Here is a 15,137-nt window from a genome sequence, read left to right on the forward strand (position 1 = left end):
TAATCCTCCGCGGAAGTTTGGAGGTTTTTGTAACCTTTTGTTTTTTTATTGATGGTGACCCCGGCTGACCTCTGGCATTCAGCGCACCTTTCCTCGCCTGAAAGTCGCCGGCTAATTTGTTTCTTCCTGAGCTCTGCCTGTGATTTACTGTTTAATGGGTCTCATAACCTTTACCGCTGCGACTATTCCTCCTATACCATGGCCGCAGGTACAAAGACAAAGGATTTTTTTTTTTACGCGGCCCCTATAGGCAGAGACAATTTCTTTTCATTTCCGTCCAATTTATCTGTCTTTGGGATGTTGACACCATTAAAAAAAAAAAAATGTGATGGAAGGACTCAGAATTGCCCTTTTATTTCTTTAATCCGTTTATTGTAGCGAGTTGTCACATTGATCATGACAAGGAGCGGCGTTCACGTCGGAGATCAGTGATGACATTCAAACAACACTGAAGTTTTGGTCCCACTTCTCCCTCTAAAAGGATCAGTCCACCCACAATATGCATTAAGTCAGGGCTCGGCAAACCCCAGGCGCCAGGTCGTCATGGCGACAAGAAGTTGCGTGCTTGCGCCTGGGCTGCTGCCCTAATGCTCCACACACCCTGCTTGTCCATCTGCGGACCCGGGACCGACATAGCGGGTGCCACAAGGTAGAGGGAAGAGGGAAGGGGGAGGGAGCGAACACTCGGCCGCCATGTGAAAAATTGAACTTTTTGGCCTAAAAGTAAAATGCTTTGTGTGGCGGAAAACTAACACTGTACATTAGGGATCGACCGATTATCGGCCAAGCCGATATATCGAGGGCCGATCTGCACTTTCCCCGATATATCGGAATCGGTTACCGATATTGCTGATATTTGGGGAAAGTGCTGTACCGGAGTGATTCCTGCAGCTAGAGGCATCACCCCGGTACCGGCGTCCATAGCCGACGGTCGGCTGTCTTGTAATGACAACAGATGGGGCTGAGAAGCCACTCGGCTGTCATTACAAGGAGCGGGAGGGGACGCCCCCCCCGCCGCCTTCCACGGCTCGCCCGGGTCCCACCGGGAGACCCGGGCAACCAGCCTGCACGGCCGCCGAAGACCAGATGCAAAAACCTGGAAGTGATGTCATAACATCACTTCCGGGTACTGGGGCCAGATTAAAAAAAAAATGACAGCATTCAAAACAGCCAAAGTTGGCAGAGGAGGGGTTTGGGGTCTTTTAGACCCCCAGATCCCTTCACAAGAGTACCTGTCAAAGGAAAAAAAAAAAGAAATTTTTTTAAATGTATGAAAATATCGGCCCATATTGGCCAATACCGATACGCGATGACCAAAATATCGGTATCAGTATCGGCAATGAAAAAACTATATCGGTCGATACCTACTGTACATCACCCTGAACACACCATCCCCACCGTGAAACACGGTGGTGGCAGCATCATGCTGTGGGGATGCTTTTCATCAGCAGGGACAGGGAAGCTGGACAGAGTTGATGGGAAGATGGATGGAGCCAAATACAGGACAATCTTAGAAGAAAACCTGTTAGAGCAGGAGTGTCAAACTCAATTTCATTGCGGGCCGCATCAGCATTATGGTTGCCCTCAAAGGGCCGGTTATATCTGTAGGATTAAATGTCCTGAGCACCCCAAGCCCCCTTACACCCTTACATGAGATGTTGAGAGCCCCCCCCCCCCACCATCAGAAGTCAAGAGTCACCCACCCTTCCTTACATCACAATGCAGCCCCTTGCCTGGTGCTACTGCCAGGGAGAAGATGTGGTTGAATCTGGGAAGAAGAAAATGCAAGCTCTGGAGGAGGACCAGAATGCCGGGACAAGGGGAGGCAGAGACAAGGTGGTTTTGTGGCTGCACACAGAGGTGCAGGATCTGTAGGAGGAGTCCTGCCTTCCTCTCTGCTGCAGACTGCTCAGAAGGAGGTTTTGCAAAGAATAGCCTTTCTGCAGCAGCACAGAGAAGCACAGAATCTGGCAAAGGAGTTCTGTCCTCTGCTGTCGACTACTGAGACAAGGTGGGGCAGAGACAAGGGCAGTGGCGGCCGGTCTATAGGGGGCGCAGGGGCGCCGCCCCCCCAATCTCTGTGGCCAATAAAAAAAGCACCCCAGCAGCAGAGCTGCCGATTGGCGGCCTTCTGGGGGTCAACGGGGCGCAGAGCAATGCGTCCCGACACTCCCCACTTTCAGGATGTCCTGGCTGTGATTAGTCCAGTCTCCAGCCTAGACCAATCATAGCGGACATCCCGGGTGACGTTGTGTGGGGGGCGGTGCGTGCGTTAGTCATGCACAGTTGTGACGTCACCTTCCCGCCCGCTGTCAGAGAAGAGGAAGAAGAGTCCGGTGTCCGCTCGGGGGGACATGCTGGACACTGTGCATTGATGGGGGACATGGTGGTCACTGTGCATTGATGGGGGACATACTGGACACTGTGCATTCTTGGGGGACATGCTGGTCACTGTGCATTGAATGGTGGACATGCTGGACACTGTGCATTGAAAGGGAACACGCTGGTCAATCTTGAACCAACCTAATGATTGGTGGTTAAGTCACACAATTTTTTACAGTGTTTTTTGCTGCAAAGCAATGCCTATTACATTTTTCTGTTTGCACCCCCCCCGAGCACCAGCCGCCACTGGCCAAGGGGGGTGCTGCAGCTGCAGGAGAGGTGCGAGGGCCACATGAAATGGCCTGGGGGGCCGCATTCGGCCCGTGGGCCTTGTGTTTGACACCTGTGTGTTAGAGTTTGCAAAAGACTTGAGACTGGGGCAGAGCTTCACCTTCCAGCAGGACAACGACCCGAAACATCCAGCCTGAGCTACAATGGAATGGTTTACATCAAAGCATATTCACGTGTTAGAATGGACCAGCCCAAAGCCCAGACCTAAATCTCATTGAGAATCTGTGGCAAGACTTGAAAATTGCTGTTTTTGGTTGCAACATGACAGAATGTGGAAAGTTTCATGGGGTATGAATACTTTTTCAAGGCGCTGTAAAAGGTCAGCAGCCAGGAATGTCATTTGAAGGCCTCCAGCATTTCGTTATATAAAGTTGCAAATCTGATGACAGCTCAATTAAAATCAGTGAGTAAAATTTAGTCAATGGTTTTAAATAAGAACGTCTCACAAGAATAAAAAAAAAAAGACAAAGCCATGTTAAGCCGGTGAAATCCTCCCCAGATATTGCTGAATGAATGTGAAGAAGTGATTGGAGTGGAATACGGAACCTCGGCTCTAAGCCGCTCTTTTATTAGAGAGTGCGAATTGCCGAGATCGCCGTAATAACATTGTAATTCACAGTAATATAGAACTGCTTACCGGATCAAACAGACTCCGCTCATGGCAGAGGCGTCTCCAGTGATTCCTGTCAGCAAAACACATTTTAAGTGTATTTACTAAAGAGAGAAAAGCGTGAATTATGACACTTATCCGACAGAAACAAAAACCGCGGCGTGAAGGCTGCGACGCACTCAGGGAAATGCCGCTCTGAGAATCCTCTCATGTTTACTCAGACCTTCCACGGAGGGAGATTATTTGCTTTGATTCATCCCATGAAGCCGATGCTTGGCTGAGAGATATGGATGGAGGGTTCCAGACAGAGCGGAAAAGAGAGGCAGCCGGAGAACCCTGGAAAGTACGCCAATGGAATGGCGGTGGGAAAGCGGGTGAGTCAGATCGGCCCCTTACCAAGCTGGAACATGTATCTCAGAGATGCTGGATTTGACCGATCAATAGATGAGCCCGTAGCTATAAGGGAAGGAGCGCAGGCTCTACATCAGTGCTTGTCAGCTTGAAAATGATAGAGGGCCTTAAGTGTGGCCACCAACGTCTCCAGATTTTTGCACCCTTGAAGTCCCAAAATTGAGGTCCTGCTGCATTGCAGTGTATCACAATACACACTAAAGTTGGATTACAATAACCCCCAGAATTGTGGTCAGTGGTTGCAAAAAAAAACACCCCCAGCATTGGGGTCAGTGGATGTAATAATAACCCCCAGCATTGGGGTTAGTAAATGCAATAATCACCCCCAGCACTGGGGTTAGTGGATGTAATAACCTCCAGCATTGGGGTCAGTGGATGCGATAATAACTCCCAGTATGGAGGTCAGTGGATGCAATAATAACCCTCAGTATGGAGGTCAGTTGATGTAATAATAACCCCCAGAATTGGAGTCAGTGGAAGCAGTAATAGCCCCCAGAATTTGGATTAGTAAATGCAATAATCACCCCCAGCATTGGGGTCAGTGGATGTAATAATAACACCCAGCATGGGGGTCAGTGGATGCAATAATAACACCCAGCATGGGGGTCAATGGATGTAATAATAACCCCCAGCATTGGGGTCAGTGGATGTAATAATAACCCCCAGCATTGGGGTTAGTAAATGCAATAATAACCCCCAGCATTGGGGTCAGTGGATGTAATAATAACCCCCAGCATTGGGGTCAGTGGATGTAATAATACCCCCCAGCATTGGGTCAGTGGATGTAATAATAACCCCCAGCATTGGAGTTAGTGGATGCAATAATAACACCCAGCATTGGGGTCAGTGGATGCAATAATAACACCCAGCATGGGGGTCAATGGATGTAATAATAACCCCCAGCATTGGGGTCAGTGGATGTAATAATAACCCCCAGCATTGGGTCAGTGGATGTAATAATAACCCCCGGCATTGGGTCAGTGGATGTAATAATAACCCCCAGCATTGGGGTCAGTGGATGTAATAATAACCCCCAGCATTGGTCAGTGGATGTAATAATAACCCCCAGCATTGGGGTCAGTGGATGTAATAATAACCCCCAGCATTGGGGTCAGTGGATGTAATAATAACCCCCAGCATTGGGTCAGTGGATGTAATAATAACCCCCAGCATTGGGTCAGTGGATGTAATAATAACCCCCAGCATTGGGGTCAGTGGATGTAATAATAACCCCCAGCATTGGGTCAGTGGATGTAATAATAACCCCCAGCATTGGGTCAGTGGATGTAATAATAACCCCCAGCATTGGGTCAGTGGATGTAATGATAACCCCCAGCATTGGGTCAGTGGATGTAATAATAACCCCCAGCATTGGGTCAGTGGATGTAATAATAACCCCCAGCATTGGGTCAGTGGATGTAATAATAACCCCCAGCATTGGGGTTAGTGGATGTAATAATAACCCCCAGTATGGGGGTCAGTGTCTTCTTTTGGAGGGATATAGGGGGTGGAGTTGGGATGGTGGTCAGATGTGAGTTATAGGTAGGTGACCTCTAATCTACTCTGGTCAAGATCATGGCCGGGAAGGTCTGTTGGGTTCATATGGAGACCTTAGTTGACACTTAATTAAACAGGGACCCTTTGTCTATAGGAGCTAATGTCTAAGGAGTCTAATGAGAGCCCCAGACTAAAGATCTAAGAGTCTAAAACCTTTTATCATTATTACTATTAGTGTTTATTGATAAGCAGAAAAAGTTTTATTTGGTCCAAATGAAGTCTGAACCCAGTTCGGCAGAACCCATGGGAAGCTATCACACGATTACATCCCCTGCGACTCAATCAACTGCGGCCGGGACATTCCCCTTCTTGTAGGGATGCTCATTACATTGTTGACCTAATAAGACCACATGGCTATTTTTGGTCTATATCATTGACCTAAGGTGGCTACGTGGTTGTGATTGAGCGGGTCGGGACGCAATCACATTAAGCTTCCCATGGGTTCATTTGAACTGGAGTTTGAACCAAAACCAGCATGTCCCTATTTATAGGAGCAGGCAATGCATTTCTGGGATTCACTCCTTTGGTCTGGCACTCTCAATAGACTCCTCACCACGCTGGGGCATGTAGTTGTGTTGGTGCGAGAAGGACTTCCTCTACGTTTTCTGCCCTTGTTTTGGTGAAGGGGCTGGTGGGAGCCCAGAGGTGTACATGGTAAGCGTCCATTGTAAAGTAAAGAGAAGTACCCATGGAAAAAGGACTACTGAGGAGGTAACCCCGTCATCATCAGATGTCACATGTGATATCTTCCTCTGTCGTCCCCTCCTTAGTGCTACTTTGTTTAGTCCTAAGTTAGACCCCCTTCACTTCCTCCATGTTCCCTCAGTCAGTGTTAGTTATTCAGAGTGAGGGCTTAGAAAAGTCATTGTCTTCTTACACTTCAGTCTAGAAAAACATCCTCTGTATGGCAAACAGCTGAAGCAGGGCCGTCTTTTGTATTGATTGGACCCTGGGCAAATATTTTCTTGGGCCCTACCAAATGAACTTATCAACTATTTGTGGGCAGTGTGCGCTCAATGGGCATCTGCTTTAGGCCCCACAACAATGGCTGGGCCCGGGGCAGCTGCCCCTTTTGCACTGTGTTAAAGACGGCCCTAAGCTGAAGTAAAATTCCGTTGGGATTCAACTTCTGCGTCTTTTCGAAGAGTTAAGCTGCTTGTGGATGGTGACAAGTCAGCAGGTAACCATAGTGATTAAACAGCCTGGGTCTAAGGAGGTATGTCAATGCATAAAGAGACATTTGAAACATAAGACTGATGACAGGTCCACTTTAAGTATAATTTTGGGTAGAATGACCTTAACATGCGAGCGATGCGAGTGAGATGTAATAATATTAGACACATGAACTGCGGCGTTCTGCAGCACAATGCCTTCTTGTAGAGGAGCAGAAGGGTGCGGCGTGTTTATTACATGCAGACATGAAGATTACACGCCGCCAATGTGATTACACGCGGGCTGCTTGGGTCTGGCTGCTGAGACGCCGTCGGTGCGGAGAAGAATAGAGAGAGAGAAAACCTTTTCTTCCTGTAATACCGCCGGACTATGTAAGAAGATGAGCTTACACGCCTAAAGAGCTGAGCCGCTAATACACTGCGAGCGCAGAGAGCCAAGGCCGCCACTCATCGCAATACGTCATGAGGGAGCTTCACTGAGGAAGAGCTTCCTTGGGGGATGGTATCATTCCTCACCCCTGAGACCCGATTGGACCTCCAGGAACCCCTTTGTAAAGATGTGCAAAATGATTGGCTGTCTCCCCACCATGTCCCGCCCACTGTGACTGCTGACTTCTATCTGATTTGCTTTTTCAGCTTTGTTTGATGTGAGACAGTCATGTCAGAGGACAGGGAGGTGCAAGAAGGAAAAATTGGAGATTTTGGGGAACATTTTTCTCTAAAAGATTTCCATTAACCATTAATACCCTGAAAATAAATGGAATATTTCTGTAAACTGGTGCAGAATATTTATCTTTCTCTCTCTCTCTTACTTTCTTCGTTTCCCTCTCTCTCTGAGTGTTTCTTTCTCTCTCTCCCCTTTCTTTATCTTTCTTTCTTTGTTTCTCACTCTCTACTCTATCTCTCCCCCCCCTCCCCCATCAGAGTGCCCTCTTACATCAACTGCCTTCATCAGAGTGCCCCTTAAATCAACTGCCCCATCCGAATGCCCCCTTACATCAACTGCCTCCATCAGAGTGCCTCCTTACATCAACTGTCCCATCAGAGAGCCCCCTTACATAAATTGCCCCATCATAATGCCCCCTTACATCAACTGCCCCATCAGAGTGCCCACTTACATCAACTGCCCCCATCAGAGTGCCCCCTTACATCAACTGCCCCTACAGAATGCCCCCTTACATCAACTGCCCCATCAGAGTGCCCCCTTACATCAACTGCCTCCATCAGAGTGCCCCCTTACATCAATTGCCTCCATCAGAGTGCCCCCTTACTTCAACTGCCTCCATCAGAGTGCCCCCTTACATCAACTGCCCCTACAGAATGCCCCCTTACATCAACTGCCCCATCAGAGTGCCCCCTTACATCAACTGCCTCCATCAGAGTGCCCCCTTACATCAATTGCCTCCATCAGAGTGCCCCCTTACATCAACTGCCCCTACAGAATGCCCCCTTACATCAACTGCCCCATCAGAGTGCCCCCTTACATCAACTGCCTCCATCAGAGTGCCCCCTTACATCAACTGCCCCCATCAAACAAAAAAATTGAAGCGAGGTTCAGAGGGTGGGACTTTATATGAGGCTCTACCTAATGGGGGCTAGATACCTCCATCCCTATTCATGTTGAATATGAGGGGAATATCGTAACAAATCAATAAACAAAATACATCAGGCAGTGGGCTTGTATGAAGATAATAAAGTAGAAGCATAGTGATATAGCAGTAATTATTATACATCAGTACATTGGAGCCCACTACCTACAAAAAGGTACTAAACTGGGGGGACGGTTAAAAAAGGGGGGGGGGAATTGGGACTTTGAATGAAGTGTGAGGACATGCGGTTGGTAATAATTTGTTTAGAGAACATTGGTAAAAAACAAAACAGGTTTATTGTTACATAAACACTTGTATAGCATTGCATCAATTGCATAGTACATACATATAGTATTAGCAGATCATGGTACAGTACAGAGCGTAATATTGAAAACACATGATGTAATAAAATTGTACATAGAGTCCGAGGTAGCTATAGGTGATATTGTAAAATCCAAATCGTAGTAAAGTAGATGCATCGGTAAAAAGCTCGACGCGTTTCGTGGACATAACCACTTTATCAAGAGCAGGTGCATCATAAAATATATATATACACAGCAGTAGGGTCAGTATGCAAGACTGAGAGAACATCATGTAGCTTGGGTCAAGAAGGCAGCATATCCACACCGGGAGCTGAGGGAGCCCAACCAGCAACCAACATGGGGCACATCAAGAGGACATTCATAGAGAGGGAGTGTAGCCAAGGTATTGACGGGGGGGCGGTATCATGCTTATCACCATACCTTTCTGGCATACGCCTCCTTCATCACCCTTTCGGTATATCACCTTTTGTAATGTTTTTACCTATCATTCTTCAAGTCACATTATTATGTCACCATTTTTGAATACTTATATATATTTTTGTACTCACCCCTACAGATTACTTTGGTGACTGCTAATATGATACCGCCCCCCCGTCAATACCTTGGCTACACTCCCTCTCTATGAATGTCCTCTTGATGTGCCCCATGTTGGTGGCTGGTTGGGCTCCCTCAGCTCCCAGTGTGGATATGCTGCCTTCTTGACCCAAGCTACATGATGTTCTCTCAGTCTTGCATACTGACCCTACTGCTGTGTATATATATATTTTATGATGCACCTGCTCTTGATAAAGTGGTTATGTCCACGAAACGCGTCGAGCTTTTTACAGATGCATCTACTTTACTACGATTTGGATTTTACAATATGCACCTATAGCTACCTCGGACTCTATGTACAACTTTATTACATCATGTGTTTTCAATATTACGCTCTGTACTGTACCATGATCCGCTAATACTATATGTATGTACTATGCAATTGATGCAATGCTATACAAGTGTTTATGTAACAATAAACCTGTTTTGTTTTTTACCAATGTTCTCTAAACAAATTATTACCAACCGCATGTCCTCACACTTCATTTAAAGTCCCAATTCCCCCCTTTTTTAACCGTCCCCCCAGTTTAGTACCTTTTTGTAGGTAGTGGGCTCTAATGTACTGATGTATAATAATTACTGCTATATTACTATGCTTCTACTTTATTATCTTCATACAAGCCCACTGCCTGATGTATTTTGTTTATTGATTTGTTACGATATTCCCCTCATATTCAACTGCCCCCATCAGAATGCCCCCTTACATCAACTGCCCCCATCAGAGTGCCCCTTACATCAACTGCCCCCTATCAGAGTGCCCCCTTACATCAACTGCCCCCCATCAGAGTGCCCCCTTACATCAACTGCCCCCATCAGAGTGCCCCCTTACATCAACTGCCCCCCATCAGAGTGCCCCCTTACATCAACTGCCCCCCATCGTAGTGCCCCCTTACATCAACTGCCCCCCATCAGAGTGCCCCCTTACATCAACTGCCCCCCATCAGAGTGCCCCCTTACATCAACTGCCCCCCATCAGAGTGCCCCCTTACATCAACTGCCCCCCATCAGAGTGCCCCCTTACATCAACTGCCCCCCATCGTAGTGCCCCCTTACATCAACTGCCCCCATTAGAGTGCCCCCTTACATCAACTGCCCCCCATCGTAGTGCCCCCTTACATCAACTGCCCCCCATCAGAGTGCCCCCTTACATCAACTGCCCCCCATCGTAGTGCCCCCTTACATCAACTGCCCCCATCAGAGTGCCCCCTTACATCAACTGCCCCCCATCAGAGTGCCCCCTTACATCAACTGCCCCCCATCGTAGTGCCCCCTTACATCAACTGCCCCCCATCAGAGTGCCCCCTTACATCAACTGCCCCCCATCGTAGTGCCCCCTTACATCAACTGCCCCCATCAACTGCCCCATCATAGTGACCCCTTACATCAACTGCACCATCAAGTCTCATGGATTAGTGGATGCACTCTCAGAGATGGCGGGGGGGGGGGAGCACAGCCCACTGAGCACCCCCTAGATTCAGGCCGGGTTCCTGGTCTGTTTTTTGCTGGCTGTCGGAGATGGTTGGATGGGATTGGACGGGGTTGTCAGTGAGTAACAAGTTGTCAGATGATTGTTCCGGTAATAATTGCGATCCCGGAGTCACGCACGGCGCAGTACTAATCAGATGCTTCACTGACCGCGATAGAGATACGGAATCTCCCATTACAGGCCATTGTTGTGTCACACCGATACCGCGTGATAATAAACGCACAATATCCGCCCTTGGCTTCCCACTATCCCGTCTAATATTGATATCTTACCTTCCAACAGGAGTAATAAAGTCAGCTCCAAGGCCTGTCCGCTGGAGCATAACGAAGGGCCGCAGCGTGCCGTATGACCGCGCGTGACAAAGTGCGCAGAATAAAAGTCGCCACTCAACAGGCTCCATTTTATTTTACTGGGAGCGCTAATGTCAAAGAGCAACTCCAATAAATCAGAGAGCTGCTAATAACATCCCGGAGACATTGAATTCCGAAAGGACCATAAAACAAAACACCTGTGTGACTGGGCGCCGCTCAAAGCTCAACCTCCCTGACCTTGCTGCATACAAGTGACTGGGTAGTGACATGGGGATCATTCACAACGGCTCTGCGCCACATACATTACTGCGTTGACGTGCCATTTCTTTTTCAATGGCACCAGGACATGCTAAGGAAACGCACAGAACAAAATTCAGTGCATACATGGGGGGAAATAATGATTGGCTCCCTGCAGATTGTGTAAGTTTGCCCACTTACAAAGAAATGGGGGGTGTATAATTTTTATCATAGGTGTATTTTATATGATAGAAACAGAATATCAACCAAAAATGATACAAATTTTATGAATGGAGTTGCAGTTCAGTGAGTAAAATAAGTATTTGATCCCCTTAGTAGTTGGTGGAGAAACCCTTGTTGGAAGCACAGAGGTCAGACGTTTCTTGTAGTTGGTGACCAGGATTCCACACATCTCAGAAAGGAATTTGGCAGTGGCGGCTGGTGCTCAAAATTTTTGAGGGGGCGCAAACAGAAAAAATATAATAGGCATTGCTTTGCAGCAAAAAACGCGGCAAAAAATTGCATTACTTTGAGGTCACAAAAGTGTGAAAGGGGCCTTCAGTAATCAAAGTATAGTGTGCCCCCATCAATGCAGAGTTACTACAGCGTGCCCCCATTCAATGCAGAGCTATTACAGCGTGCCCCCATTCAATGCAGAGCTATTACAGCATGCCCCATTCAATGCAGTGACCAGCATGCCGTGCCCCCATCAATGCAGTGACCAGCATGCCGTGCCCCCATCAATGCAGTGACCAGCATGCCGTGCCCCCATCAATGCAGTGACCAGCGTGCCATGCCTCCTTCAATGCAGAGAGACTAACCTGCAGCGGCGGCTTCTCCTCAGTCCCCCGGCGTCTCCTCGAGTCCTCCCGCCTCATCCTCGGCCAATGGCATGCGTTCGCCTTTCGGCCAATCAGGAAGTGGGTCTCAGATCCGCTTCCTGATTGGCCAGGAGGAGGATCCGTGTGACAATAGCGAATTTTCATTTGCTATTATCACACAATGGCTGGGCTCGGGGGGCACTGCTCTGCGCCCCAGGTTCACCCTCTTCTGAAGCCTATTAGAGCCTCTGGCTCTAATCAGGTGATTTAAAAAAAAAAAAAAAAAACCCATTGAACTCCATGTGTCCATCGCCCTGCATGCAGATTAGGGGGCCGGACGCATGGATAGGGGGGGGCGGCGCCCCTGCGCCCCCAACACACCGTCCGCCACTGGATTTTGGTCCACTCTTCTTTACGGATCTTCTCTAAATTCTTAAGGTTTCTTGGCTGTCTCGTGGCAACCCAAAGTTTCAGCTCCCTCCATAAATTTTCTATAGGATTATGGTCTGGAGACACTTTTCCCAGTTCTCCAGCGCCTTTACGTGAGCGTTTTGACTCTCCGGTTCTAGCCTCGATGGGACAAAATCCAGAGAAATGGGGTTTCGTAAAAGTTTTGAAAAACAAGGCTTATTTCAAGAGGTACCAGGTTAAGTTCCTCAGAAGGAGTGAGGGCAAAACTGACTACTATGCCCGCAAGAGAAGGGTCATCCAGGACAAAAACAAGTACAACGCCCCCAAATACAGGATGAATGTGCGCATCACTAACAGAGACATCACCTGCCAGATTGCCTATGCCAGGATTTAAGGTGACATGATCGTCTGTGCTGCCTATCAGTTGGAATTACTTCTATCATTGCCAAGAGCTGCCCTCGGTGTTAGTGTGAAGTCCACCCACCTGTGTGATTTTCCTTTACCCACCAAGAAAAAATTGGAGAACTGGAATTTCAAGCAGAGGCACCCAACAAATATCCCTCACGTCTCTGCTGCCTATGGCCACAAACTTCCCCAATTCGGTGTCAAGGCTGGGATAACCAACTAAGCTGCCGCCTATTGTACGGGTCTGCTGCTGGCTCACAGGCTGCTGAACAAGTTTGGCCAAAGTCTATGAAGGTCAAGTGGAAGTAACTGGAGATGAGTACAATATGGAGAGCATTGATGGGCAACCTAGCGCCTTCACCTGCTACCTGGATGCTGATCTCACCAGGACCACCACTGGAAACAAAGTCTTCGGTGCTCTCAAGGGAGCCGTTGATGGCGGCCTGTCCATTCCTCACAGCACCAAACGCTTCCCTGGCTATGACCCAGAGAACAAGAATTCAATGCTGAAGTCCACCGCAAACACATCCTTGGCCAGAATGTGGCAGACTACGTGCGTCTTCTAATAGAGGAAGATGAGGATGCATACAAGAAGCAGTTCTGATATATAAAGAGTGGCATCCAAGCTGACCAAATGGAAGACATATACGAAAAGGCCCATGCTGCAATCAGGGAGAACCCAGTCCACAAAAAGGAGCCCAAGAGAGAAGTTAAAATGAAAAGGTGGAATCGTTCCAAATTGTCCCTGGCACAGAAGAAAGACCGCATTGCTCAGAAAAAAGCTTTCTCAGAGCTCAGGAGAAGATTGTCGACAGCTAAACTTCCTGCAATTCTCTACAAGAATCTCCTAAAATAAATCTATTGATGCTAAAAAAAAAAAAAAAAAAAAGGTCTGGAGACTGGCTAGGCCGCTCAATGACCTTAATGTGCTTCTTCTTGAGCCACTCCTTTATTGCCTTGGCGGTAGGTTTCGGGTCATTGTCATGCTGGAAGACCCATCCATGACCCATCTTCAGTGTTCTGGCTGAGGAAAGAAGGTTCTCATCCAAGATTTTACAATACATGGCCCCGTCCCTTAATGTGGCAAAGTTGGTCCGTACCTTTAGCAAAGAAACGGCCCAAAAGCATCATGTTTCCACCTCTGTGCTCAACAGTAGGGATGGTGTTCCTAGGGTCATAGTCAGCATTCTTCCTCCAAACACGGTGAGTCCCCCTCCTCAGGAAGGCACATGTACAGAAAGTGCTGTGGTCAGATGAGACCAAAATTGAGGTCTTCGGCATTAACTCACTGTGTTTGGGGGAAGAAAAATGCTGACTATGACCCTAAGAACACCATCCCTACAGTCACCATCCCTACAGTCACCATCCCTACAGTCACCGTCCCCTACAGTCACCATCATTACAGTCACCATCCCTACAGTCACCGTCCCCTACAGTCACCGTCCCCTACAGACACCTTCCCTACAGTCACTGTCCCTACAGTCACCGTCTCTGCAGTTACCATCTCTACAGTCACCATCCCTACAGTCACCATCATTACAGTCACCATCCCTACAGTCACCGTCCCTACAGTCACCATCCCTACAGTCACCTTCCCTACAGTGACCATCTCTACACTCACCATCCCTACAGTCACCATCCCTACAGTCACCACCCCTACAGTCACCATCTCTACAGTCACCATCTCTACAGTCACCATCCCTACAGTCACCATCCCTACAGTCACCTTCCCTACAGTCACCACCCCTACAGTCACCATCTCTACAGTCACCATCCCTACAGTCACCTTCCCTACAGTCACCATCCCCTACAGTCACCATCCCCTACAGTCACCATCCCTACAGTCACCATCCCTACAGTCACCTTCCCTACAGTCACCATCCCTACAGTCACCATCCCTACAGTCACCATCTCTACAGTCACCATCTCTACAGTCACCTTCCCTACAGTCACCATCTCTACAGTCACCATCCCTACAGTCACCATCCCTACAGTCACCTTCCCTACAGTCACCTTCCCTACAGTCACCACCCCTACAGTCACCATCTCTACAGTCACCATCTCTACAGTCACCTTCCCTACAGTCACCTTCTCTACAGTCACCATCCCTACAGTCACCATCCCTACAGTCACCGTCCCTACAGTCACCTTCCCTACAGTCACCATCCCTACAGTCACCGTCCCTACAGTCACCATCCCTACAGTCACCACCCCTACAGTCACCATCCCTACAGTCACCATCTCTACAGTCACCATCCCTACAGTCACCTTCCCTACAGACACCATCCCTACAGTCACCATCCCTACAGTCACCGTCCCTACAATCACCATCCCTACAGTCACCATCCCTACAGTCACCGTCCCTACAGTGACCACCCCTACAGTCACCATCCCTACAGTCACCATCCCTACAGTCACCTTCCCTACAGTCACCGTCCCTACAGTCACCATCCCTACAGTCACCTTCCCTACAGTCACCATCCCTACAGTCACCTTCCCTACAGTCACCATCCCTACAGTCACCATCTCTACAGTCA

General features: G+C 48.3%; 1 pseudogene across 1 annotated transcript; it reads left to right on the forward strand.

Moving 5' to 3' along the window:
• Window positions 1-12,322: 12,322 nt before the first annotated feature.
• On the forward strand, window positions 12,323-13,419 carry LOC309561119 (large ribosomal subunit protein uL18B-like; annotated as a pseudogene). The gene is made up of 2 exons: window positions 12,323-12,683; window positions 12,825-13,419. The product of its transcript is annotated as a large ribosomal subunit protein uL18B-like (transcript).
• Window positions 13,420-15,137: the final 1,718 nt, after the last annotated feature.

This window comes from Pelophylax lessonae (assembly GCF_965119305.1).
Source record: "Pelophylax lessonae genome assembly, chromosome: 8".
Taxonomy (NCBI): domain Eukaryota; kingdom Metazoa; phylum Chordata; class Amphibia; order Anura; family Ranidae; genus Pelophylax; species Pelophylax lessonae.